Source organism: Balaenoptera borealis (assembly GCF_965194805.1).
Source record: "Balaenoptera borealis genome assembly, chromosome: 5".
NCBI lineage: Eukaryota > Metazoa > Chordata > Mammalia > Artiodactyla > Balaenopteridae > Balaenoptera > Balaenoptera borealis.
In genome coordinates, this window is record NC_138862.1 from 120,665,430 (window position 1) to 120,691,807 (window position 26,378).

The 26,378-nt window shown below is 33.8% G+C and overlaps 2 protein-coding genes and 1 pseudogene across 3 annotated transcripts in view; 1 reads left to right on the forward strand and 2 right to left on the reverse strand.

Moving 5' to 3' along the window:
* LOC309629906 (endogenous retroviral envelope protein HEMO-like) overlaps positions 1-26,378 on the reverse strand; it is a 488,920-nt gene that overhangs the window by 193,379 nt on the left and 269,163 nt on the right. The window lies entirely within an intron of this gene.
* Positions 1-26,378, reverse strand: part of LOC309629533 (uncharacterized protein) — a gene marked incomplete at its 5' end in the record, with an annotated part of 255,429 nt that overhangs the window by 93,124 nt on the left and 135,927 nt on the right. The gene's annotated exons all lie outside the window — the stretch shown is intronic.
* Positions 3,302-18,402, forward strand: LOC309629920 (molybdopterin synthase catalytic subunit pseudogene; annotated as a pseudogene). The gene has a single exon. The product of its transcript is annotated as a molybdopterin synthase catalytic subunit pseudogene (transcript).

Sequence of the window (26,378 nt, forward strand, 5' to 3'; positions counted from 1 at the left end):
AAACTACGAAATGTTTCAGAGTAATTAAAGAAAACCTAAGTAAGTAGGGTAACAATAACAGGTTTATGAACTTATTGAGAAGACTCAATACTGCTAAGATGTCCTTTCTTTTTGTATTAGTTTTCTGAAGCTGCCATTGAAAAGTACCACAAACTGAGTAGTTAAATAATAGAAATTTACTGCTCACATTCTAGAGGCTAGAAGGCTGAAATTAAGATCTTTCTGTTGGCTGTGAGGGAACATCTATTCCATGCTGCTCTCTTATATTATGTTGGCTTGCTGGTAATCTTTTGTGTTCCTTGGCTTGTACAGGTATCTTCCTAACTTCTAGTTTCATGTCACACGGCGTTCCGCTGGTGTGTATGTCTGTATCTAAATTTCCCCTTTTAATAAGGACACCAATCATATTGGGTTAGAAGGCTACTCTACTCCAGTATGGCTCCTTTTTAACTAATTACATCTGCAATGACCCTATTTTCAAATAAGACTACATTCTTAAGTATTAGGGGTTATGAGATCAACACATGAATTTTGGGGGGGGACACAATTCAATACATAATACCCTACAAATTTATTTATAGTTTTAATATGATTTCAATAGAAATCCCTAGCAGGGTTTTTTGTTTGTTCATTTGTTTTGGTAAAATTAACAATCTGATTCTAAACTTATGTGGATATTTCAAGGACTTAGAATATCCAAAACTTCTTGAACAGAAGACGAATATTAGAAGGCGCATGCAACCTGCCTTCAAGACAATATAAATCTATAATACTCAAGATATGTGGTATTGGTTTAATTTTAGAAGAATAGATCAATAGGACAAAATAGAGGGTCTAGAAATGGCCCAAGCATTTAAGGTCAATTGATTTTTTTTTTTATAAAGTTGCTAAGGTAATTCAATGGGGAAAGGATTGTCTTTTCAATGCGATAGTGCTGAAACAACCAGAAAAATATTTGTAAAAAAAAAAATTCTCAACTCCTCCCTCATGCCATACATGAAAATTAATTTTTGGATCATACACCTAAAACAAAAAGTTAAAAAATTTTCTAGAAGAAAACAGAAGACAACATCTCTACACCACTGAGTAGAAAATATTTTTTAGGACGCACAAAACACTAAGCATAAAAGCAAAACAAAACAAAAAATTACATGTGTGAGTACACATGCACACATACACACTACAAAAAATGGTAATATGAACATCATCAAAATTACAACTGCTTTTCAAGAGACTCTGATAACACCAAGGTGTTAGGTGACACTAGCATGGGAAACCCTACAACAAGCAGTTCAACCTTGGAAATCTTTTTGTCCCTAGGCACCTGAGACTCCTTTCTCCTACCAAGAGACACTGGCCTGGACTGGGGGAACCCTTCTACTCCCTCTGATGCCATCAGCAGCTAGGTTTGGGCACCCCACTGGCATCAGATAAACCAAGTAAACCGAAGTCTCTGAAAATTAAATTTATGGAGCCACAGAACAACAAGGTAGAATAGCAACAGTGCACATAACCTAAACAGAGTGACTGCTTGCTAAAATAAAAAATTTAAATAGGACTCAGGCTCTCCTAACACAGACAACATGGTCATCATACAAACCAACATCACCCGATCTTACCAAGAATTAGAAAATAACACTTTTTTTTTTTTAATTTTATTTATTTATTTTTGGCTGTGTTGTGTCTTTGTTTCTGTGTGAGGGCTTTCTCCAGTTGCGGCAATCAGGGGCCACTGTTCACCGCGGTGCGCGGGCCTCTCACTGTCGCAGCCTCTCTTGTTGCGGAGCACAGGCTCCAGACGCACAGGCTCAGTAGTTGTGGCTCACGGGCCTAGTTGCTCCGCAGCATGTGGGATCTTCCCAGACCAGGGCTCGAACCCGTGTCCCCTGCATTGGCAGGCAGATTCTCAACCACTGCGCCACCAGGGAAGCCCAGAAAATAACACTTGAATGAGAATAGAAAATCAGCTGATTCCAACATTGAGATGCTGGAGTTATCTGACAAAGACTTTAAGGCAGCCACCATAAAAATGTTTCAAAATCAATGAAAAATTCATTTAAGAAAAATGAAAATATAAAAGTTCTCAACAGTGAATAGAAGTAATAGTAAAGAATCAAATGAAGCTGATATAACTGAAAAATATTATAATGGGAATAAAAAATTAAAAACAAATCACTAGATGGACTCAATAGTAGAGTGAAAATGACAGAGAATAGATTCAGTGAATTTGAGAGTGTATCAATAGAATTTACCTAATCTAAACAGTAGAGAAAAAACAGAAATGAACAGAGTTTCAGGGACCTGTGAGACAATAACAAAAGATTCATGTTCACCTCCTCAGAGATAATTATTAAATATACAATAAGACCAAAGGATTCTCTATCTACCCCTATCTTCACCATAAAACAAGAATTTTCTGAGGTGAAGTAAGTTCTATTTGAAAGTAGATATGTTTTCAACTTTCATATTCATCGAAATTCATAATTCATTAATTCAAGAAATAGTGAATATTTGCTCTGGGAAAGAGAGTTACTGTTAAGCACTTAGCAGCATGGAGGGTGTAGGGACCATCTGGAGATCCAGACCATATTAAATACACATCAAGAAAGTGTTGTAAACCTTTTAAATTATAAATTATCATTAGGCCATTATTGTCTTGGTGTTCTCATTTTACACACTGGAAAAATTATCATTGCATAAAGTATGCCAGTGTAAAGTGAAGGACAGGGTGAGGAACCAAAATGTCAAATATTTATTGTGTCTTTATGGCCCATTATTACTGACTCTGTGAAGTGTGTTATCCTTTAGTAGTTGTAGGCAAATGAATTGTGACACATTTGTAATTATCATAGCTAATTGGCTTATTTAGATTTCTTCATTTCTGGGTACAAGCACAAAGCGTGGCCTATAAGTGCATTTTCCATATCATTGTTAGTAAAAAACAATATTGAAAGCAGCCAGATAACTTGCTATTTTCTGTTTTGACAAGATTGAGTTCATTGCTTACATATTTTAATAGAAGCATTTTTGTGATTTGTCATTTTGTACAACAACCTGCTTGAGAGTAACAGTGTCTTCCTATGTAAAATGTAAATAAATAAAAGATACTCTGAAGTATAACTTTCTTTGGACTGGGGGTAACCTAGGTCTGAATCAGAAACCAGAACACTTCCCCCACTTCACTGTAAGGTCATTATAGATTTGATTAGACTCCTTCTAGGAATGGTCCGTTTAGGCTTGTCATTTTTTTTCCCCTCACTTACACCTCTCTTCTGAAATGCACACACACACACACACACACACACACACACACACACACTGTTAAACAGAATTAAAACTATCTTTGACCCTGACTGGTAAAGAGTATTCACAACCAGTTTCATTGAGATATTGACGAATAGGCTTTGAGAAAACACAGTCTCTATTTTAAATTATTCTGACTTGATTATTTAGTAACTTTTTAGGTGACACTCTTCAAGTTCCATTAGCAAATGAGAGCTTTGCTCAGCAAGATTTAATTCCCAAATTCTAGAAAAAACACACTTATTTTCATATTTGAAAAAAAACTCACTCTTTTCAAAATGTTTCTGGAGGGCACTAATGGAAAATGAACTAGTTTAAATGCATAGTTAATCCCATTTGTAAATCTGGACCTACCTATTCTATTAAGTCACTAAATGGGATGCATTCTCCTTCACATTCAATTTGCCAATCACACTTGTCTCAATATTTCAATGAAGATAAATTATAACTGTTGGTAATTAGTTAATTGGTAATTTGCTCATCCATCTCCATATTGTGTTTTATTTTCTCATCTTGTTTATTACATTATTCTTTCCTCTTTTTCATTTCTGAAGATAGGGAATAAGTTAGAATAAATATCAGCCCTGAAATTCCCAAGTAACATAAACCAAGCAGCTTTTAGTGTTTAGGAAATTAGATTTAATTTAGAAGTGGGTAAGGAAAGACAGGAGGAAATGAAGTAAGATCCATCCAAAGTAAAATGTAAAACTGCAATTCTGAAATAGTGCAAAAGTAAGAGTGAAAGTTATAGGAGCAGAATACATTTTGGAGTTAGAAGAATTATGTTCCTTCTGACCCTTCCTTCCACTGTGGAGTGACCATGGGCAAGTAAGTTTGTGTCTCTAAACTTCTGCTACATTATACCAGTTAAGGTTCCTAAATTCAAGCAGTGGAATCAGTGGTTAGTTAAAGAAGAAAAAACATTCATAAAAGGATATCACACAGTCAATCAACACTCAGGAGGACCAGAGAATCTGATCTGGTGACTTTCCTGCAAGGACAAATGCCCATATCACACTGTACTCTGCTGTGAAGAAAGCCCACACGGCTGCTTCCCTAGGGCACAGACAACACAGCTCATACCATGATGCTGTGAATCAGATGTCAAAATCTTCACTCTGCAAAGCATGACACATCCTTTACCTCTCAATCAGATATTAGTTCCTGCAGGATCCCTCCCTCCTCACGTAGCTTTTACAAGTCAAGGTCTGAAGCAGTTACACTTCATTAGTAGAGCCTAGGTTACCTGCCCATGCGTTATGTTCAAGAAAGTTGAGATAATAAATTTCTAGCTTTTCCCTTGGGCAGGTAGGACTTACTAATATAAATATCTTAATATGGGGTAGAGGAGTGTTCAAAAATTCTGGGTGACCACAAAATTCGATAAATGTACACTATCGTCTCCTCAATGTCAATATATAGCTTTTTTCTATCCTTAAATTTTCCAACAGAAAAGTCATCTCACACAAGCTGATGCAACTTTCCTCTGGAAAAAAAAAAAAAAAAAAAAAGAAGATACATACTCACCTCCTGAAAAGGTTGAAACCTTACATTCCAGTAGTCAAGGCACATTGTACCAAGTCCAAGATACCTAGGTGATGTGCATCCCTACACCACCTCCTCAAAGTCCCATCTTGACAATCCGTAACCTATCATAATATGTAAAGTAAATCTCCAAAAGTTTACCTTGTATAAAATAGTACAGCTAATGTTAGAAGAGTAAGAAAAGAAGAATCAGTTAAAATATGAATATATATATATACAAAGAGAGAGAGAGAGAGAGAGGGAGAGAAGACAGTATGTTTGCTATAAGAATAAATTATATGTTCAGATGTTAGAGTCATTTTTGCAAATGGTCCTGAGATTCTAGGACCGTGATAATCAGGATCAATCTATCCAGTCAACATCATAACTCATTTTTTTGTCCATTCTTCTGTGCCACAAGGAGTCCATTAATGGCATATTTTCAGCAATTTTGGCTTCCAATTTAAAGGAATCAATGTTTTTTCACTATGTAGAAATATCCCTTTCTTGGGTTCTGTGGCAGGAACTCTGCTTTGTGTCTACCACATTGCTTTCTCTTTCAAGATCCAGAGGAAAACTTTTCCCATCCAATTCTGCAGTTTGTTTGGGGCCATGTGACTGAAGTTTAGTTAATGTGATATGGTCAGAAATAACATTAGCTGTTTCCAGATGTGGTCCTTAAAAGAACCCCATTTGAACCTATCGCCCTTTCTCCCCTTCTGCAATGGAATTGGAGGTCACATGTCCTAGTTGTTGTAGTTACCAGATGGAAAATACTGACCAGTCTGCATCAGACTGTGATAAGTACATGTGGAAAGAATGATTTTTGTCATGCCAAAGAGATTTGTTTGCTTATACTTATTTGCCATAGCATAACCTACCTTATCCCTACTTTTACTGGTACTAAGTCTTCCAACCCAGCAGAATTCAAAAGAATAAGTATGAAACATGTAGCTTTCAAATGCGCCAAACAAGTGACATTCCAATTTCAACTCCTTTGTTCCTAGACTCACAGATTTTGGCTATAGGGGAAAAAGTGGTACACTGTTCATTAGTTACTGTTCTCCCAGTAAGATGGTGGATATGCGGTGGGGATTACTTCTGTTGTTTTCTGTACATTGGAATAAAAAAAAGTAATTTAGCTCAGTTCTGACAGCTCAATCTTTAAGTTTTTAATGCTAAGAAAAGTAATGTTGTAGCTAGAGGGAAAAAAAAGTAACCTGAAATGAAAGTGTCTGAAGGTAAAGGTTTAAAATAATATTCTTGATTATAATAAGTGGATTAGAGAAAGTGACGGTTTGATGTAGAAAGAATTAGAGTAATCAAGTTTAATCTAACATCATCAAATGCTCACTTATGACTGCCCATGGATGTTATTTAAATTCTCCAAAATTCAACCTTCTTATTTGTAAAATGGTTTTAATGCTAACAAATATTATAAATATTAAACGGTTCACTTATTTAAAAGTTATTGTACAATATGAGAGAGAAATGTTGACAGTCTTAAGAATATTATCACTTTTGCTGTGTTTCTTCATTAATTTATATATTTTGAATATATAATGAAATTTTTTTCTCTTCCTTGACCCTAGCTAATATTCCTTGTGTGTAATATGTTAACATATCCATTTATAGCTAAGCATGAAACTAATGTTTCAGAAATTTCTGTATCCTGTTTCTTCACCTATAATGCCAAGGTAATAAATTGTTATGAAAGCCAGAAACTAAGAATCTGATTGAACAAATTATTATTTTCAACATTTTTTTAGAGGCTGAAACTGAAATTAGTGGAGACACATGCAGTGAAGATGAGCCAGAAGTATTTTGTAATGAAAGATCAAAACATGTTTCTATCAGTTGGTACAAAAGAATAATGAAGAAGGTGAGCAATTACACAGGAAATAGCCACTCTCCAGATACATATACCTTGAAATCAGTGTGCATTTCCCTCTGTCCCAGCTCTCCTCCTTAAGCTACATAAAATTCCTGTCAGCTTCAACTTCAAAATTATTTTAAATCTGACATTTCCTTTCATCTGAAACTGTTGCCATTTCAGACCATCATAATTTCTTGCTTGGATATACAATCAATGCTATTTTCTCCTCCTTTTATACTGAGGCACATTTGAAGTACAATGAACTGGCATTTTTAAGGTGTATAATTTGATTGGATTGGACATAAGTATACAACCATTAAAATATCATCTCAATCAAGGTAATGAACATATCTATCACCTCCGAGAATTTTCTCATACACCTTTATAACTCTCGCTCCCTTCTCTCCACCCCTAGGCAGCTTTGCTTCATGACACTAAAAGTTTGTTTGAATTTTCTAGAATTTTCTGTATATAAAATGTATACCTTAACTCGTCTTTTTTTCTGACTTCTTTCACTTGACATAATTATTTCGAGATTTTATCATTTGTTGCCTGCTAATATTGCATTTCATAGATATACTACAAAATTTTGTTTATCCATTCACTTGTTGATGGATATTTGATTGTTTCTAGTATTTTGGCTATTATAATTAAAGTTGCCATGAACATTCTCTACAAGTGCTTATGTGGATATATGTTTTCTTTTCTCTTTGCTAAATGCCTACGAGTGTAATGGCAGTGTATGAGAGTTTCATTTACACCATCCTCGCCAACCTTTGATAAAGTGAGTCTCAATTTTAGCCATCATAACAGTGTATGGACTAAGGATGTTGAACACCTTTTCATGTACTTATTCATCATTCATAGGAGAATGAATTTGTCATTTTTATTTTGCTATGCTTATCCAAACCTTCTGCCCATTTTAAAATGGGTTTGTCTGTTGAGTTGTGAAATTTCTTGACAGTCTTTTGTCTGTATGGCCAATATTTTCTGCCAGTTTTTTGTGCAGTAGACTCTTGACTGTCTTCCTGCTTTACTCTTATTATATTCTCAAAATATCAATAATTCCAGGTCTCACTCCCGCTTAAGACCCTCAAAAGTTTTCACTTTGCACTTAGAATAAATTCCAACCTCCTCACCATTCTCTCTAAGGCTTTATGTTATCTGACTTCTGCCATGTTTCTGTTTTCATCTCCCCCTACTTTCTTCCTCACTCTCTGCCTCACCTACTGTCTTTTTTCTGTACCTGGTACACCACACTAGTTCCTGCCATTACTGTTCTCTCCATCTGAAATTCTCAGTCCAGAGCTTTCCCTGTTTCCTTCTTATCGTTCAGCATCGGCTTGAATGTGAGTATTCCCTACTTGCTTTAAATTAATCCCACTGTACCCTTGGTCACTCTATTGTACTGATTCTCAACACTTATAAAAAATCTGGTATTATCTTATATATCTTTAAAGGTTTGTTTTTTGCTTGCTCTAACTAGAATGTAAATCTCATAAAAATTAGAACCATTTCTGCTATGTTCACTACATATCTTTAACACCTGAAACTATATCTGGTATAGGAGGACCTCACTAAACATTTTCTAAGGGAATGAAAATCAGTGCCCTGTTGTATTAACAGTCATCAGTGTGCTGGAGCTGACTCAGACTGGCCCAGGGAGCTGATCGTGTGCCTTTCTCCCCAACTCCATTCAGTGATATGACATTGTTAGCTTGAAGGAGATCTTGGCGGAAATATTCACGCCATATTAATCAGCAATGCCACAAATAAGGGCTTTTTTCCTTCTTTCTTAAGAGTTGGTTATTAAACATTTACTAGCATATCCCATGTTATAAATATTCTACTGCATAGCTGTTCACTCATTTTTGATGAGTTCTACTCTGACTGTTGAGGGTGCTGGTTTTGATGGTAGGGGCTTGGAGTTTGTCACCAGTGACAGTATGAGGACAGAGCTGCAAAGCTAGTGACAGTTCCTGTTCTATCAACTTCTGGTAGGTTTACCTCTAGTCCTGCGGGTTATGGTAGCTATCTGGGTGCAGAGCCTGTCTTTTTATGTCTCAGGGCTCACACTCACTGATTTAGCCTATGAGTAAGCAGGTGGTAATGGTTATCACAAACAGGAATGAAAGACAAAACAGTAGAAGGAAACCTTTCTCTTAAATAGAAAATACAATCGTATCTAGAGGATGTCCTAAAACCATAGTGCAGTTTTGAGTCTCAATAACCTTGTAACTATAAGGGCACAAACATAAAAATGAATCATCTGAAAATTTAATTACTCTGACTTAGTTCCTTTTGAATGTTTTGAATTTTATATATAACTTTAATAATTTTAAGCAGGCAAATCAAGGGAATAATAGTTAAATATAAGAAAACTATTTATATAATGAACAAATTTTATAGCATCCCCAAAGATGAGACAACCAAATCAAAGGTTAAGATAAACCTAGAAATTGTCTGATTTAAATATAGTCCCTCTAGGTCACTTTTACGCTATTGTTTACTTATTCTCAATGAGGAAAACGAATTAATTTTAAGTAATAGGTGTAAAACTTATAGGATTGGAATAAAATATTACCTGATTCAATTCAAGTGTTCGTATTTCTTCAAATTATTATTCTTTGAATCATATTTAAAATGAGCATTCTAGTGTTTAAAATTCAACAGTTAAGACTATATTTAATGTTTTATAATTTAACGCAATCATATTTTGTAAAAAAAATATTATTAAAGCTTGCTGCACTGAATTTTAGTTAATCATTGAAAGATTAATCAGAAACATATGAATTTATAATCAAGCACTACCTTCTCTTTGGGAACAGAATTAACAGATTTTGAAGAACTTGATAAAATTAAATGTCCACATGGCCAAACAAAAGAAAACATCCTTGAATGCCTTAGTTTATGAAAATTAAAAAAAAAAACCAATAAAACATTTCTGATATATTTTATATTTTTTGCTAAATAACTCAGTTAAATTAATAATGTAAAATGTATGGAATTTAGGGGTCAGCTGATCCAAGTTTGAATGTAGGTTTCTGTTACTTTCTGGCTGAATGAACTTTACCAAATTAATTGAACACTCTGGCATTTATATAATTCACCTGTTTTTCCCCACTTAGTGTCAAGGATGAAGACAAAAATCAAATAAAAACAAAACAGGTTATATAAAAAAACCAACAGGATTAAACATGCCTCTTGTGCATCTCATCTCACTGTAATTGCATTATATAAGATGTATTATCAGAATACCTAGTAAATAGTAAATGATCAGTATGTTAGAGTTGTTACAGGATTATTACTATTTCTGGTGCTTTGAGTACTGAAGACAGAGAATTTTCCTTATTCTGGACCTACTGAATTTCTTTAAAGCTTGAAGTTAATGTCTTAGCAGACACTTTGCCAAAGTAAAAACCCTTTACGAGAGTGCTTTTGCTACAAACTAGGAGGAAAATGGGGTATCACAATGATATTGCTAAAACACAGTCCAGCATAGCCTAGACTAGCATCCTGCTCAAAGGAAAGAAACAATTCACTGGCTAAAAGGATAGTGCCTGGGTCTTCAATTATTTGACTGTAATGTGTCTTTTTCTGTCAGATCTTGGATTAACACCAAAACATTTATTCCACTGTCATCACAAAGTGACCCAACAATTACTTTTTATTAAGTTGCTGCTTAATTACAGGGCCTCTAGTTATCCACCATTATCAGCAGAAACAGTCCATTCAATAGACAGAGTATCTTGCTTCCTCTGGCAAGGTAATCTGTATGTATGTTTAATTGCTTAGGTAGATGTTTGCCCACAATAGACATTCTCACTCTAAACCTTATTAAAGATTAATATCCCAACTTTTCCTGGTGTCCATTTGCTCTTATTTTTCTTCTAGTTTAAGCTTCATATTTGAAATGTTTAAAGTTATTTTCTGAGAACTGTAAGATCTCTTTCTATGTGTTTCTGTTGTCTACCCATCTCATTTAAGAGCTTTTATAATTCTAGTTTATGTTCTTCTGACTTCTAACATTTTCTTCACATCTTTCAGCTCATTTATTATAGTCTTTCTCTGCGTTTTGGTCATTGTTTTATAATGTGTCTTACTTTTCTGTAAGTGCCTTTTCAGATGTTCATTACTCTCCATTATTTTCCTTTTCTTGCAGTATATTCATATAAGGGTCAAAATAAAATCCCTTAGGGGATGGAGAGTCCTTGATCTAAGAGTCCTAACCTCCAGAACTATAAGAAAATAAATTTCTGTTGTCTAAGCCACTGTCTCTGATATCTCTTACCCTAGCAAACTAATACAGTTAGTTTTTCAAAAAAAATGTGAACCTATGTGGGAATTGTTTTTTGACTGTTGTTAATATTTTTTAAGTTAGTGATCACAATTTTAGGGTTAAATTAATTGAAAAAAAGCTTTTATTTAATTATGTTTATATCGTATTAGAATACAATATAAATAACCATTTCAGGTTTCCAATTATCAGAGATTATTTCCCCTTAAATCATAATAATACATATTTGCTCATGATGTAAATAAATTCACTGTCCTAGGCTTTAGACCTGCAAAATATAATATATTAGAGATTATTTAGTCCAAATTAATCTATTTTAATTTTTACAAGTCATAAAACATTTTTATATTTCTCATTAAAAATGAAAAGTAACAAAATCACACATTAAAAAATTATTTCTAACAAATGTTCTAATTAAAAAATTATCTAATTAGATATAAATGATTCTAAAATGATGCATCACTTACTAACTTTGAAGTTTTAAACTTTCAAGTTGATAATATTGCAGTCTTTCAATACAACTTTCCTCACTTCTTAAAACGTGTATAAAGGCGCCTCCGCCTCCACGGACTGGGATACCTCGGGAGGGTTCCCTAACGGGATGGTGCCACGGTGCCAGGTTGTAGTGTAGTATTCTGCAAAAAGTGCTGAAATAGCAGGAATTCGCTCAGAGACCATTTCTGTACCACAAGAAATGAAAGCATTGCAGCTGTGGAATGAGAGAAACGCGCCATCCTAGATTGGCTGATGTCAGAAATCAGGTAACGTGCTGTTCGTCAAGAATATGTCGAGGTTGGAGATCAGCTCCTCCTGCTTCAGTCAGGAGATAAAATTCACCCCTAATGGGGGGAATAGGAGGTTAGTGCTTCTATTCTGCTTGGGAAGATATGAATGAAGTTGAAGAGAAATCTAAAGATATAATGAAATTCACATCTGAGAAATTTTCAGTAGATGAAATCTCACAGCTGGTGATTTCTCCACTCTGTGGTACAATATCCCTATTTGTAGGGACTACAAGGAATAACTTTGAAGGGGAAAAAGTCATTAGCTTAGAGTATGAAGCATATCTACCAATGGCAGAAAATGAAGTCAGAAAAATTTGTAGTGACATTAGGCAGAAATGGCCCAACACATAGCAGTGTTCCATTCACTTGGCTTCCAGTGTCGGAAGCAAGCTTTATCATTGTTGTGTCCTCCGCCCACAGGGCTGCATCCCTCGAAGCTGTGAGCTATGGCATTAATACTTTAAAAGCCAAGGTGCCCATATGGAAAAAGGAAATATATGAAGAATTATCATCCTCTTGGAAAAGAAACAAAGAATACTTTGGGGCAACCAGTGATTAAACCACTTAGGTATTTTAGAGTTTTAAAACTTAAATTTGGTAAGCTCTTATCTTTGATCACATTTTGATTTTTCTTCTCCAGAAGATAGTTTACTGAACATAATCTCTTATGTGACACCAGTGGAACAAAAGAGAGAAAAAAGTAAAAATAAATGAGTGTTTAGGATGAGGGCTTACACGAGAACTAGAGATAGTGGAAAGAAAGGTTAAATTTAGGGGAAAAAATGGAAGAATAATTTAAATGTAAGCAAAGATGCCTGAGGTAGGCATATTATTCCATGACTAAGTTCTACTTGTAACTTGACTCACACTGAGGTGTGGCCCCCTCCTCAATGACTATCTCAGAAGCTGGACCCCAACCTCCTCCGCCTATACCCAATGATGCCATTGTCATCATGGATGTATTTTGGGAATATTGGCAGAACTAGAAGACATAAACAGTCTTTATCAGATACTCGATATGATATATTTTTAGAATTTACATATTTAAAAAATAAGCTAAATAAACATGATTTTAAAAGTTTAGAAGGAACATTTTCCTGTTTTTTAAAATTCAGTGATAATACCTAAGATATTTCATAATATGGAGATTTCTAGTATTTCAGAATCTATAATCTTACCGTAATACTTACTGGTTTTTTAGTTATTAGTATTCTATAACTATATATATTAGCATAAAATTGTTACACAACAAGGCAAACTAACTAGCAACAAGAGTACTTTGTGTTATAGTGTTAGTTATAAAATTGGACCCACACCAAATTAAAAAGGAAAATTATATGATTATTTAGTAAAGCATTTTCAGATAGTTTTCTTTTAATTGTTTAAGCAACATTATCATTAGTGAAGTCATTAATAGAGTTATGTTTTCTGCAAGATCTTTATACTAAGTAATGGTCCAGTTTTTGCTTGGCCATCCTATATACTGTCTTGATAGATCTTGGTATATAAGTTCCACATAGTTCTTCTTTTAATTGAAGTATAGTTGATTTACAGTGTTGTGTTTGTTTCAGGTGTAAGCATAGGGATTTGGGTTTTTTTTTTGGTTTTTTTGCAGATTATATTCCATTATAGGTTATTACAAAATATTGGGTATAGTTCCCTGTGCTGTACAGTAGATCCTTGTTGCTTAAAAAAATAAACAAATAAAAAAACATACACACACATAACAAGATAGAAGTTAGCACTTATCGCCGTGTTAAACTGAAAGCTAAAGAACTTGAAGAGTTATATGAGAAAGTAAAGGGCACTTCATAGACTTTAGAGTGTGGGTTCTGGAATCAGGTTGCCCGAATTTTAACTTAAAAATGTTAAAGTAAATTTCTGAAGGTTCTGTAATCATGAGAAATTTAGCATGTTCATCACTCAGTTGTTTCAACAAAAAAACTGGATAATTACAATAACTATTTAATCAGATTAAATTCCATAATACCTCTAAAGAGCTTAAAGCAGTGCCTTACACATGGTAATCCCTCTGTACATGGTCCTACTGTCATTATTTATGTTCATATGAAATGTGTGGCAGAGTTTAATCTAGACATAGTGCTCATTAAAAAATGGTGAATGGATAACTTTCTCAATGATAATATGGTATTACAATATGATATTGAACACCAGAAGGAAAAAGTTACTATGCATTCATTAATTTTCAAATAGCATCCAATGTTCACTTCTCATCGGGGTTCATCCTACATTGACTTTTATTTGAGAGCAAGAATTATGTTTTTACTATTTTAAAAAATCATTATTTAAAAAATTCTAGATTAAAGCCTCCTTATACATAGTAGGTACTCTGCTCAAGTTTGCTAAAAACTTCCATACCATTAACTTTAAAATAGAGTTGTCTTTCATCAAAGTAAATGAGACTTACTATGAAAAATTATTTTTTATAACTAAAGAAACACGACACATTTGATTCAAATTTCTTTTAAAGTAACTGGATATAATCAGGAGGAAAAATGGAAAAGTTAATGCTAATTTAGAATTTGCATTTACAACTGTTTTATCCTGAGAAGAAAGTTCTTTGGTATTTATTAAGGAGCTTAAAGCTCCTTTGCCTAATTTATCTCTACCAGAGGAAAAATGCATAAGCTCAGGCATTACATGAAATAATAGTTTTATTTGACAGAACTAATTAACCTAGATAAAACTTAAAGTAATTATAAAATAAAATTTCCCCCTCTCCCCGGTACATTATGTGATGAAGTTGTAGATATTTCAGTTCCAAAAGGATACGGAAATGCTGTCACTGGATTCAAGAAAAGATTAAATGATTGCTAAAAATAGCTCTAGTTTGTAAAGTAAGCATGGTAAAGATGTAGATAATTAAATTTGTGGCTTAGGGCATGAGATAACTACCTTTGGGGAATAAGGAAAAATAAGCTACATCCTCACTGCAGTTTCCTACTTCATCATTAAAAAAAAAAAAAAATCAGCAGATATTTGATGTGCCTTAGGAGGTTACTTGTAGTAACAATACAAAAAATAGTTCTAACCAAATATATACATGTATACATATGTGTGTGTACATATAAATAGTATCTGAATATATATAATGTGCGTGTATTGTGTACATGTGTTAATGTATGAGCATTGAATCTTCAAATATGTATTCCTTAAGGTAAATTTTGAAAAGAGGCATTGTCAAATATTGAGACCAAATCTATCTGTCATTTAAGCACAGAAAATTTCTATGAAAAAATTTCAGGTCACTGTGGTACACTGATAATATATGACCACTCTGAAGATAGGTTGAGCTTCAAAGTAAGTTTATGGAAAAAGCTACTTAGGAGTCAAATTCCTTATTTGCCATGTAGGTAAAATGTGGTAAATACTGGGTGAAACATCAGGAATAGAAAGCTAGAGTTCTCCCCTAAGTCTCCTGGTAACAGTGGAAGGAAATAATGGTGCTGCTCCAGGATTTGATTCTGTCTGTTTAGGGAAAATGCTTTTACCCTCCAAAGGAGGATTGTTTAGTGTGGAACAGAGGCTCTGCTGAAAATAGAGTAAATAGAATTTGATGTAATTATTTTGTTCTCTGTGTTCTCACTACTTAGACCATATTATCAACCCATACTGGGAAATACATTATATGAAAATGTAGTTTAAAATTGAATAGAGTAACATTCTAATCCCACTAATCTATTTTATATCTCAAATTCATTCTTTTGGCATGAGGAAAGCAATAATAAACAAACCCACAGTTTTCCACCAAGCACAAATATCCTTGATTTTCTAATGAAGAAGCTGATGAAAAGGGCAGAAATGAAATAATATGATTTTTATTGTAAAAACATACCTGAAATATTTGCTTCAAACCACTTTTCCTGATATCTACCTATGTCTATCTATATATCTGTCTCTCTAAGCAGAGAGATTGATTTTCATTAATTATTTTTTGATTTTCAGTTATTTATATAGTTGTCCCTCAGTATCCTTGAGGGATTTGTTCCAAGACTCCCCCGCCTTTCCCCATGGATACCAAAACCCAGGATGCTCCAGTCTCTTATATAAAACAGTGTAGTATTTGCATAAAACCTACACACATCCTCCTGTATATTTTAAATCATCTCTAGGTTACTTACAGTGCCAAATGCAATATAAATGCTAAGTATAATAAATTGTTATAAAGAGAATACCCCATAACTACCAGTCAGGTCAAGAAAGAGAAATCACCAGTCCTCCAGAAGTTATCCCCCACAGCTCCCTCCCTACCATGTAACAACTTATCTGACTGCGAGGGCAATTAATTTTTTCCACTTTTCTTCATATTGTTTTTACTATTGCATGGTGTGATATGTATCACAAAACCTAATGTTTAATTTACTATGTTTTGCATAGAACTCACCAAACTGAGATTATATAGTATGTACTCTTTTGTATTTGAGCTTCTTTCATAATCATTGTGTTTGTGGGATTCATCCATGTTGTGTAATGCTGTAGTTTATTTTTATTTTTGTGTATTATTCTATTACATGTATACATTCTTTTTATCCCTTTCTACTGTTGATAATTATCTTAATAGTTCCCAGTTTTTGTCTGTTACAAATCATTGAGCTATGATTATTCTTGTAAATGGCTCTTGGTATATAAGCATACACATTGTATTGATTTTATACCTAGGTGCAGCATTGCTGAGTAGGAGTAGTTGTGTATGTTCATCTTTAGTAGATAATGCCAAACTTTACAAATTTATCTGCCTCCTGAAATATATAAGAGCTTTGCTTGGGCTACATCCTTACCATGCCTCGTCTTCTCAGCCTTTTTCTTTTACAACCATTCTTTGGCTATTAATGGTATTACATTGTTGCCCTAATATAGATTTCATGGCCTTATATTTATTGGTCACTTGGATATCCTTTTTATCCTCTTTTATGAAAACTGATATGTCGTTTTCTTATTTTTTTTTGTTGTTGTTGACTGGTAAGAGCTTTTTATATAAAGTAAATATAAAATCTTTGTTGTATGTGATGCTGAGCTCTTCTCACATTCCGCAGCTTTTATTTTCTCTCTCTGCATGATGTCTTTTGATGTTATAACAGATCAAAAATACCAGATTTTTTCCTTAGGATCAGTATTTATTGTCTTGTCTTAAAAAAAAAAAATCCTACCAAAGATCATTTTCATATAAAATTGCACAAGTCTTATTGTTTTGCCATTCTGACTTATTTAAGAAAGTCTTTAAGTATTGCACAGGCTATCTAGAGCCTGAATGCACTGATTGAACATTGGATTGCCTTATTTTGTACAAACCTTCTGCTAGTTCATTATTTGACAGCAATACATCAATCCATTAATTTTCAATTTCCACAATTAATTAATAAAAGTCCCTGCAGTGAACTTTGTTGTTTTTTGAAGGGTGTGGTTAAATCTGAAACAGGAAGGGTTGATAGGATTTTATTTATGAAAAATTTTCTTAAGCAATAAGGACACACTGAGGTAAGCTAGACTACTTCATTTGTGCTATGGTCCCATGGAGGAATAAACCACTGTTATGTTGACACTCCTGCTGTATAATCAGTGCAATCCATAATGAGCAGAGACAGCAGTATAAATATCACACTGCAACATATGTCAGGGAAAACAATTCTTAAAAAAAACACCCGTTTTCTCTAATGTGTTTCTATAGGAAGTGAAACTGAGTGTCATTTGGATGCTTGTAAATAAATTATTTTTGAATCTGAATTTCTACGCTGGAAGAAGCCATTAGTTCTCAATCCTGAACCAATCATGCTGGATCATGAATAGTGATCTCCTGATAAATTGATCTGTTTATTGTATTTTAGAGTCTAAAAACTATTCAAGCAATAGTTGTGATCAAGTTTGTAATTAAACATCTTTTTATTCAAGCACGTGGTAAAGAAGTCACTTTAGTTTTCAGGCTAGAACATAAATATGAATTCATTCATCATCAAACATTTATTGAATGCCAAGCCTGCATTTACTCACTGTGCTGTCCACAAGTGTTCCAGAAACACCTATTACTGACCTTGAGTTCCTCTTAGTTTTCCATAAACATATCTTCTATGCCAGAAAAATTGCATTCTCAATAATCTGCCAGCAATTGTGAGTGTGTGTGTGTGTCCTTCCTGATTGTGTGTCTTGTGTCTCAAGATAACAACAAAAATTGAATGAATAACTGATTTTAAGGCTATGATGAACTTACAAAATGGAAGTCACTATAGGACTTCATTTATTTTGAAAGTAATTTTATAATATTTTAATTGTACAAGATAAACCACCAGCTACTTTTTAAATCTGAAAACATATATGGAAAGACTATGTTAAGTATTTTAGCAATTAGACAAACTGAGTATTTAAAACTTATCAAGACATCTTTTCCTAAACAAGCAAACGTATTCTTTCATATTTTTATAACACAATTCTATTATACTAAATGACCTCTTGATAATCTGAAATATAAAATTTTTGTGAATTTGTGTGTGTGTGTGTGTGTGTATAGCAGTAGTAGTAGTAATTGTAGTAGTTGTGTAGTAGTAGTAAATCAACAGCAAAAGTGAAGAACATTATAGATGTTCATTCAGATGATTGGTATTGGTATTTAAAATATTGGTATTTAAAATATTGGTATTTAAAATTTTAAATACCAAAATTTTATTTTTTTTCTAAAAGTGTTAATTGAATAAAAGGCTAGTAAGTAAAACTTTATATCAAGAAGTGACAGTTGGTTTAAAACAGTTGCAAATGTGTAATTTATACGGGGTACAATATTAAGAGAACTTGGCTTGGAATCTTGGCTCTTACTGTGAGCCTCACCTTTGGTTTCTAGTTTGCAAGAAACTCTTCTCTAAAAGAATAAGTAAACAGGGACCCCTTATGTTTGGTGAGACAACAGGCTTATGCAGTGTTTGGGATCATCACAAATTGAAGTACAAAGCCCTGGAAGAGGCAAATGAAAATGAGGGTCTCTGCAGCTTATCCTTCATGATGTTTATGGTAATCCTCTGATTATACATAAATGTATAGAGGGTGGTAAGGCTGGAGAGACAGAATCTGATTGTCCTTGTACTCGATTTCTAAGTATATGAGAGTATGAACTGAGTGAATAAGAATTTGTTCATCATACCTTACCACATTAGCAAATGAGTGACTGTCTGACTTTCAGGTATGTGTAAATTACCTGGGCTGTTTATTAAAACCATTTTGTCTCATATACAGAGATTCTGATTCATTGCATCTGCAGTGAAGCTCAGAAATCTGCAGTATTAATAAGCAAGCCAAGTGACTGTTATAAATAGACAAGTTTTGGAGACAGTGCTTTACAGGAGGTTAGGAACTATCAGTAGAGACAGGCCAATAAATCCATTTGTAAAAGGCTTAAGCAAATTCTGTGATTATAGATTTGTTCTTGGCAGCATAAGAAATTTAAGAAAAAAATGACCAACAAGCTAAATTTTTAACATCAGCAACAATTAATCCTAAAAACTAACTGTCAAGGGTCAACATGAACTCATCCAAAATCCTTTCTTTGAATACGGGCAATGAACAACAGTCTAATTTAGAAAAGTGTTTTTCTTAAAATTTTTCGCAATCATACAACTACACTACTACTGTCTTCCAACCACCACCTCTACCCTGGGCCAAGCCATCAGCATATTTCGATGGATTATTGAAATATTCTATTGTTTTTCCTAGTTTTTTGTATTTATCTTCATCTTACATAATATATATTTCCTTACTTTTTTGATTTATTGTCAGCCTCCTACTGCCCCCATTGGAATGTAAGTTTCACTGAAGTAGAGACTATTGTCTCTTAGTACACAGTTTTGTACTTATAAAATGTTTTTGTACTTATAAAAAGACCTGGTATACAGTGAGAGCTTAAGTATGTTTTAATAAACACTTCTCAATGAATATTTTTAAGTGACTGAATAAAACAACCTAGAAATCATTTCCAGGGCGACAATAATTTTCTAATAGAGATACTGAATGTTTGCATGACAGTCATCATTTATTATTAAAAAATATCAATAAATAATTAATTAACACTATGTGCTAAAGAGTAGACTCCTTCTCATCCTTGGGTCTGTTTTCCACTTCTCCCCACTACCAACCTCCCTAGTTTCCCTCTTGTTTGACTCCTGCCTGGCATCAGAAAACCCTATATCTTTATATTTTGTGGTTTGCACATAGACACACAGCAGTCTAAGTCCTGTTTCTACCATAAGTTATCTTCCTAGCTCTCTTGTGTAGCAAGAAGCAGGATAGGAATAACAGCTTTTTGGCAGTTTCCCCAACAATCTAGAGGGGCATACTCACTGTTACCATATTATACACAGGGTAAATAAAATGTATAGATCAAACAGAGAGGGATAAGTAACCTGGCCAAAGCTTTACCAAAGAAGGCAGCCAAGGAGCTATTTTATTGGGTACTACACTTTTTGACACATATACCAGGAATATTTGGTATAAATAAACTTTCTCATTCTAAGCATGGTCTATCATTCTATAGATAATTCAAGTGACAATATTTGAAACGATAGAAGCCATCTGAGGCTCATGTCAGTCAGGACCCACTCTAGATTGGTGTGTCTTCAAATAATTACTACTTTGGGGTAACTAAGGCAGCATAAAACTCTCTTAGTCCTTGCTGTCACTTCTATTTTGCTCTTCTTTTTAAAATAGACTCAGCAATTTTCTGCTTGATTTCCTTGGTAGGACCTACTATTAATTACCTTTTCATCATTGCACTAAAAGTCACCAATATTTTAATCATTAAGCCTGTGATTAACTGACAAAATTATTTTCACCAAGTTTGTGTAATGTTTGGAACCAAAGAACCTAGATCTATGAAAAGCATTAAGTAGCATGTGTCAGCTTATAGTACTTATGTGACTAAATGACTTGGGAGTAGCTTTCAGAAGTGTGGTAAATTGTATACCTTCAGGAAATATGTTTTATTGACTTTTTGTTTTAGAGAGTATATGAATCTTTGTGCTTTTTTTTTTTTTCCACCGTTTTCTTTTTTTTTTTTCTTATTGGGGTATAGTTGTTTTACAATGTTGTGTTAGTTTCTACTGTACAGTGAAGTGGAGTTCCCTGTGCTATACAACAAGTTCTTATTAGTTATCTATTTTATACATATTAGTGTGTGTATGTCAATCCCAATCTCCCAATTCATCCCACCACAACTTTTCCCCCTTGGTGTCCATACATTTGTTCTCTACATCTGTGTCTCTATTTCTGCCTTGCAAACCAGTTCATCTGTACCTTTTTTCTAGAATCCACATATATGCATTAATATATGATATTTGTTTTTCTCTTTCTGACTTACTTCACTCTATATGACAGTCTCTAGGTCCATCCGCATCTCTACAAATGACCCAACTTGATTCCTTTTTATGGCTGCGTAATATTCCATTGTATATATGTACCACAACTTCTTTATCCATTCGTCTGTCAGTGGGCATTTAGTTGCTTCCATGACCTGGCTATTGTAAACAGTGCTGCAATGAACATTGGGATGCATGTATCTTTTTGAATTATGGTTTTCTCTGGGTATATGCCCAGTAGTGGGATTCCTGGGTCATATGGTAATTCTATGTTTAGTTTTTTAAGGAACCTCCACACTGTTCTCCACAGTGGCTGTATCAATTTACATTCCCACCAACAGTGCAAGAGGGTTCCCTTTTCTCCACACCCTCTCCAGCATTTATTGCTTATAGATTTTCTAATGATGCCCATTCTAACTAGTGTAAGGTGATACCTCACTGTAGTATTGATTTGCACTTCTCTAATAATTAGTGATGTTGAGCAGCTTTTCATGTGCCTCTTGGCCATCTGTATGTTTTCTTTGGAAAAATGTCTATCGAGGTCTTCTGCCCATTTTTTGATTGGGTTGTTTTTGTTTTTTTAATATTGAGCTTCATGAGCCGTTTATATATTTTGGAGATTAATCCTTTGTGGATTCGTTTGCAAATATTTTCTCCCATTCTGAGGGTTGTGTTTTCGTCTTGTTTATAGTTTCCTTTGCTGTGCAGAACTTTGTGCTTTTCTAACATTGCTTTGTTAGCATTATTTTGTTCAAGTAATTAAAGTCACAGTTAAACAAATGTTTTATCCAAACTGCACAAATCAATTCCAAAAGTTGATTGGAATTCTATGGCTCCAATTTATATAACGTTTACTTGTGTTCCTTATTTTATTAAGAGGGTAATTGGATTGTGTAGTACTCTGTGGAATTTTTGTTTTGTTTAACTTTTATGTTTATCAAAGTATTGTCTGTACCTAGTTTAAAAAGGCAGAATACTCAAAAGCCCAAAACAAAAACCACAATCCTTTACATGAAACATAACACACTCATATCCCAAGCTCCAGAGGAAACCACTTTCAATTCTTTACCTCTTCTGATGCAAACATAACAGTTTATAATGCTATTTTTTCACTACATACATTACCTATCGTCTTCTTCTGTGGAAGAGATAAATTCTCTTACATTTATTGCTGAGAATAGATGCTTTGGAAATAAGTTTTTCAGATCTTGCAAATCTGAAAACATGCTCTTTTTACTTTCACATTTGACTGGTAAACTTGTTAGAATTCTCAGTTGCAAATAAATTTTCCTGAGTTTTTTTTAAGGCATTACTCATTGCTCTTATAGCACCTTGTACTGCTTTTGAGAAGTACAATGTCATTCTCATTCTGGTCCTTCATTTGAGGACCTGAACCTTTTTCCCTCACTTTGGAAGCTTTTAGGATATTCCTTTTATCTCTATTGTTTTACAGTCTCACAAACATGAGATTTTGTGTGTGTGTATCTATCATGCTGAACATTTTGCACACCTTTCAATGTGAAAACTCATATTCCTTAGTTGTGGAATTTTATTTTTTGTGTAATTTTTAAGTAATTTCCTCAGCTCCATTTTTCTTCCTTTTTTCCCTTTCGGTAACTTGTGTTGGTTGTATTAACTGTTGTCTCTAATTTTTTAATCATTTCTCTCTTATTCTCTGTCTGATTTTTCTTTTATATGTGATATTCTTTTATATGTGATATTTTCTCAACTTTATTGTCATCTTTCTAATAATTTTTGTCTGTAATGTTATTATTATTATTCTTTTAATTTCCAAAGGCTTTTTGTTATCATCTAAATGTTTCTTTTTAAAAATAAACTGTTTTTAGGTTAGGGACAAAATATATTTTTCCTTCTCTGAGTTTATTAACTATAGTTTTTCTTATTGTTTATTCTTTGTTATCTTTTTTCTTTTGTTTTCTTCCTCCCATATTAGAAAATTTTGTCAAATATTTCTTGATCTTTTGTTTACTGAGGCATCTCAGTGTCCAGAATAGTACTTTTTGTTGGAAGAATAGATGATCATTTGGCAGTCTTTATTTTAAAAGCAGATACTGAAAATCTGTTATGAATGCCCATGAGCAGGTTTGAACTTGTCAGCATCTCAGTTTTACTGTGGAGTGGTCACAGGGAGAGAGGTGGACCATTTTGCTTGGTGACTTTCAAACATGGGTATCTATGGATTTTTTTCTCTTAGGCTTATTCTTAAGAGGGTGCTCTAATCTCTGGCTTGATGCATGTGGATGTAGGTAATTCTGTCTTCTAGAATCTATAACCTGAGGGGGAAAGGATGCTAGAGAGTCTCACTCTTCCTTATCTAGACTTTTACTTAATATCAGTGTTTTCAGAATGATGACTCAACCTGATTTGCTGTACAGAGTACTTGCCCCTAAACCCAGTTTCTCTGACTCATTTTCTGCAGAGAGCAAAGCCAACGTCTACCGGGCTTCAGGAGGTATCTTGTCCTCCATGGATGGGTGGGGTGGGGGAAGGAAATCTAGAGATGACACTGCTTCTTATATCTACTTTCAACTAGTCCATATACAGCAACACTTCTCACCCACTCTCAGAGTAGGTGGAAAGATATATAAAATTAAAGGATTCTTAGTTACATTTGAATTTCAGAAAAACAATAAATATATATTTTTCAATAAGTAGGCCCCGTGCATTGTTTGGGACACATTTATGCTTCCAAAAGTTATAATTTTCAGGTTTAACCGAGTTTTCTATTTTACCTGGTAAGTCTACCAGAGACACCTGTTGCCATCAGTTCCTAATCTCTTCTTGAGTATTTTGCTGTGCATTGAATTAAGTTTTAGCTTTCTCTTCACTTGGCATCTAGATTTCAGCTTTTCTACCCTGAAAGTCAGGTAGCACTCATCCATACACTTTTCATCCTCCTAAACTGTGGTTGGTATATTTCACCGCCTTTCTTTCCCTCTCTTTTCTCTATGTATTTGAGAATGTATCCCTTTTATTCATTTGCTGTCTTTTGTTGGAATTTTTAGAGAGAGTGGCAAGAAACAAATGTGTTTCATATGACAAGTTTAGCTGGAAGTCTTTGTGATTATTTAAAAATTTTGAGATTTAGTTTCCGAGATATGCTTTCACATAATATTTTGTATTTTTCTACAATAATTGTCTAGGAGTGAATGAATAAACAGAACTAACATTTTTTGATGTTTTAAGAGATTTCTCTTGATTTTAAATGCAAAATGTAAAATAACAAAAGCCTATAGAAAACTTTTGCTTTCATATTCAATTAAACTATTTAAGGTGAATAATTAAACACTTTGACTTGATGCAGTTATTTAAATAAATCTGATATGGATCACTTAATTATATGTTGTACATGTGTGGAAAATAAGAATAACTTTGGTAGGCTTGCTTCTTGTCACACAAACACAGAAGCGATCAGTAGTTTCAACCTTAAACAGTAAAGTCAGGATCAATCTTACACTGTTAAAGAAATCCTTAACAACAGAAAATGATTTTCCTATATTTGCATTTAGTAAACTCCAACATACATGAACATTTTTAGTAAATTAAATGGAAAGATTCTTTTATTTGCCTTAAGGAGACATTACTGTATATGCTCCAAAAGATAAATGAAGAGAGTTGAAATTCAGCACAAGACTGAGCATTTGTCAAATCAAAATTGAAGGCAGCAGGCAGTAAATTGGATTTTCTTTTGCAATAACATGTGGTTCACCTTCTATCACTGTAACAAATATTATAATATATACTTTATGACATCATATCTTTCATCTATTGTTGTTGCTGAAATTTTAAGAATAAGATGGGTCTTTATTGTTGCTGTGGCACAACTCACTGTTAAGCTTGCAGAATTTGTTTCCTTAAGGATGTTTTTCACACAGAGAAAATATTAGCCGCAATTGTCATCTCAGATATAGAATAAATAGAACTATCAGCACTCAATTCAGGTTCAAAGGAATCTGTGAATCGTGGTGTTGAGGCTGCTCAAGGTATTACTCATCTCTCAGAATCCAGCTGTTGTCAACTGCCAGGAAAAACACAACTTGGGTATTTTGTTGTCTTTTTTTTCCAGGTGCTAAAGAATAAATGTAAGAATGAGGAAAGGAATAGCACTGCCCCTTTCATCAAATCACAGAAAGTATCTCCCAACCCAGGTGATGGGTAAGAATACATCACAACTAAGTGAAAAATCAGTTTCCCCAGGAATTTTATAAAATGTATGTTGTCATTTTTTTGCTGTTTGATAAAGAGATGCTAAGTGGTTTATAATCAGTGGTGGAAAGTAGCTGAGGAGTCTCACCTGCCCTTCAAGAGAGAGAAAATGCAGTTTCCTTGATACCGCATTCTTAAGCGAATATGAGCTGTTTGATGTGAAGAATTCTAAAACTTGAAATAGCACCCAGCGCTAAAAGCTAAAAGCACACATTTATATGGGGTTACTTGCCTTTTTAAAGAAGAGGCATAGTGTATTTGTTGAGCTGGCACTATGCTCTGTCTAATCTGCTAGTTATTTAATATCATTTTATGTAACTCTCACAATTCTCCACACATGGTATGTTTACTGCCATTTTACAGACCAGAACAATGAGTTTTAGAGAGGATAATTAACCTTTCAATGTTTACCGGTTAATAAATGCTGTAGAAGGAATTTGGGCCAAGACAGACTGATTTGAAATCCATTCTTGTCCACTATGATACCCTCATTCACACGCAGAACATTGTCCTATCAATCATCCATTTATCCATTTTTGTAAAGGACAAATACTTGTAAGTATTTAAACACTCGACTGCCTGGTGATTGATAAGGATAGTTTTGTATTTATCTGAAAGTTTTGGGGGGATTATTTATGATAATTGGAATATTGCAGTATTTTAAATGACTCTAAAAAGACTAAATTCATCCATTCATTGAAGAGCTAAGTCACAACATGGAGGAGATAGATAGATAGATAGATAGCCAGACAGACAGGCATATATAGATAAATACAGAGAGAAATGACATTTGGAGTGATTGCCATGAGAACTCAAGAGACAGGTGTATTCATGAAAAGAAATTGCCCATATGGTGCCTCTTCCAGAGACTTCAGTAAAGATTTCAATTACTTTACAGCATTAATTACTTATAATATTGCTTTTGAATATGACACCACTTTGTGATGAACTCTAAGGAGGCACAGATTTTATTAGGGTAATATTGAGTGCTTTTTAGATGCTAAGCACAATTTTAG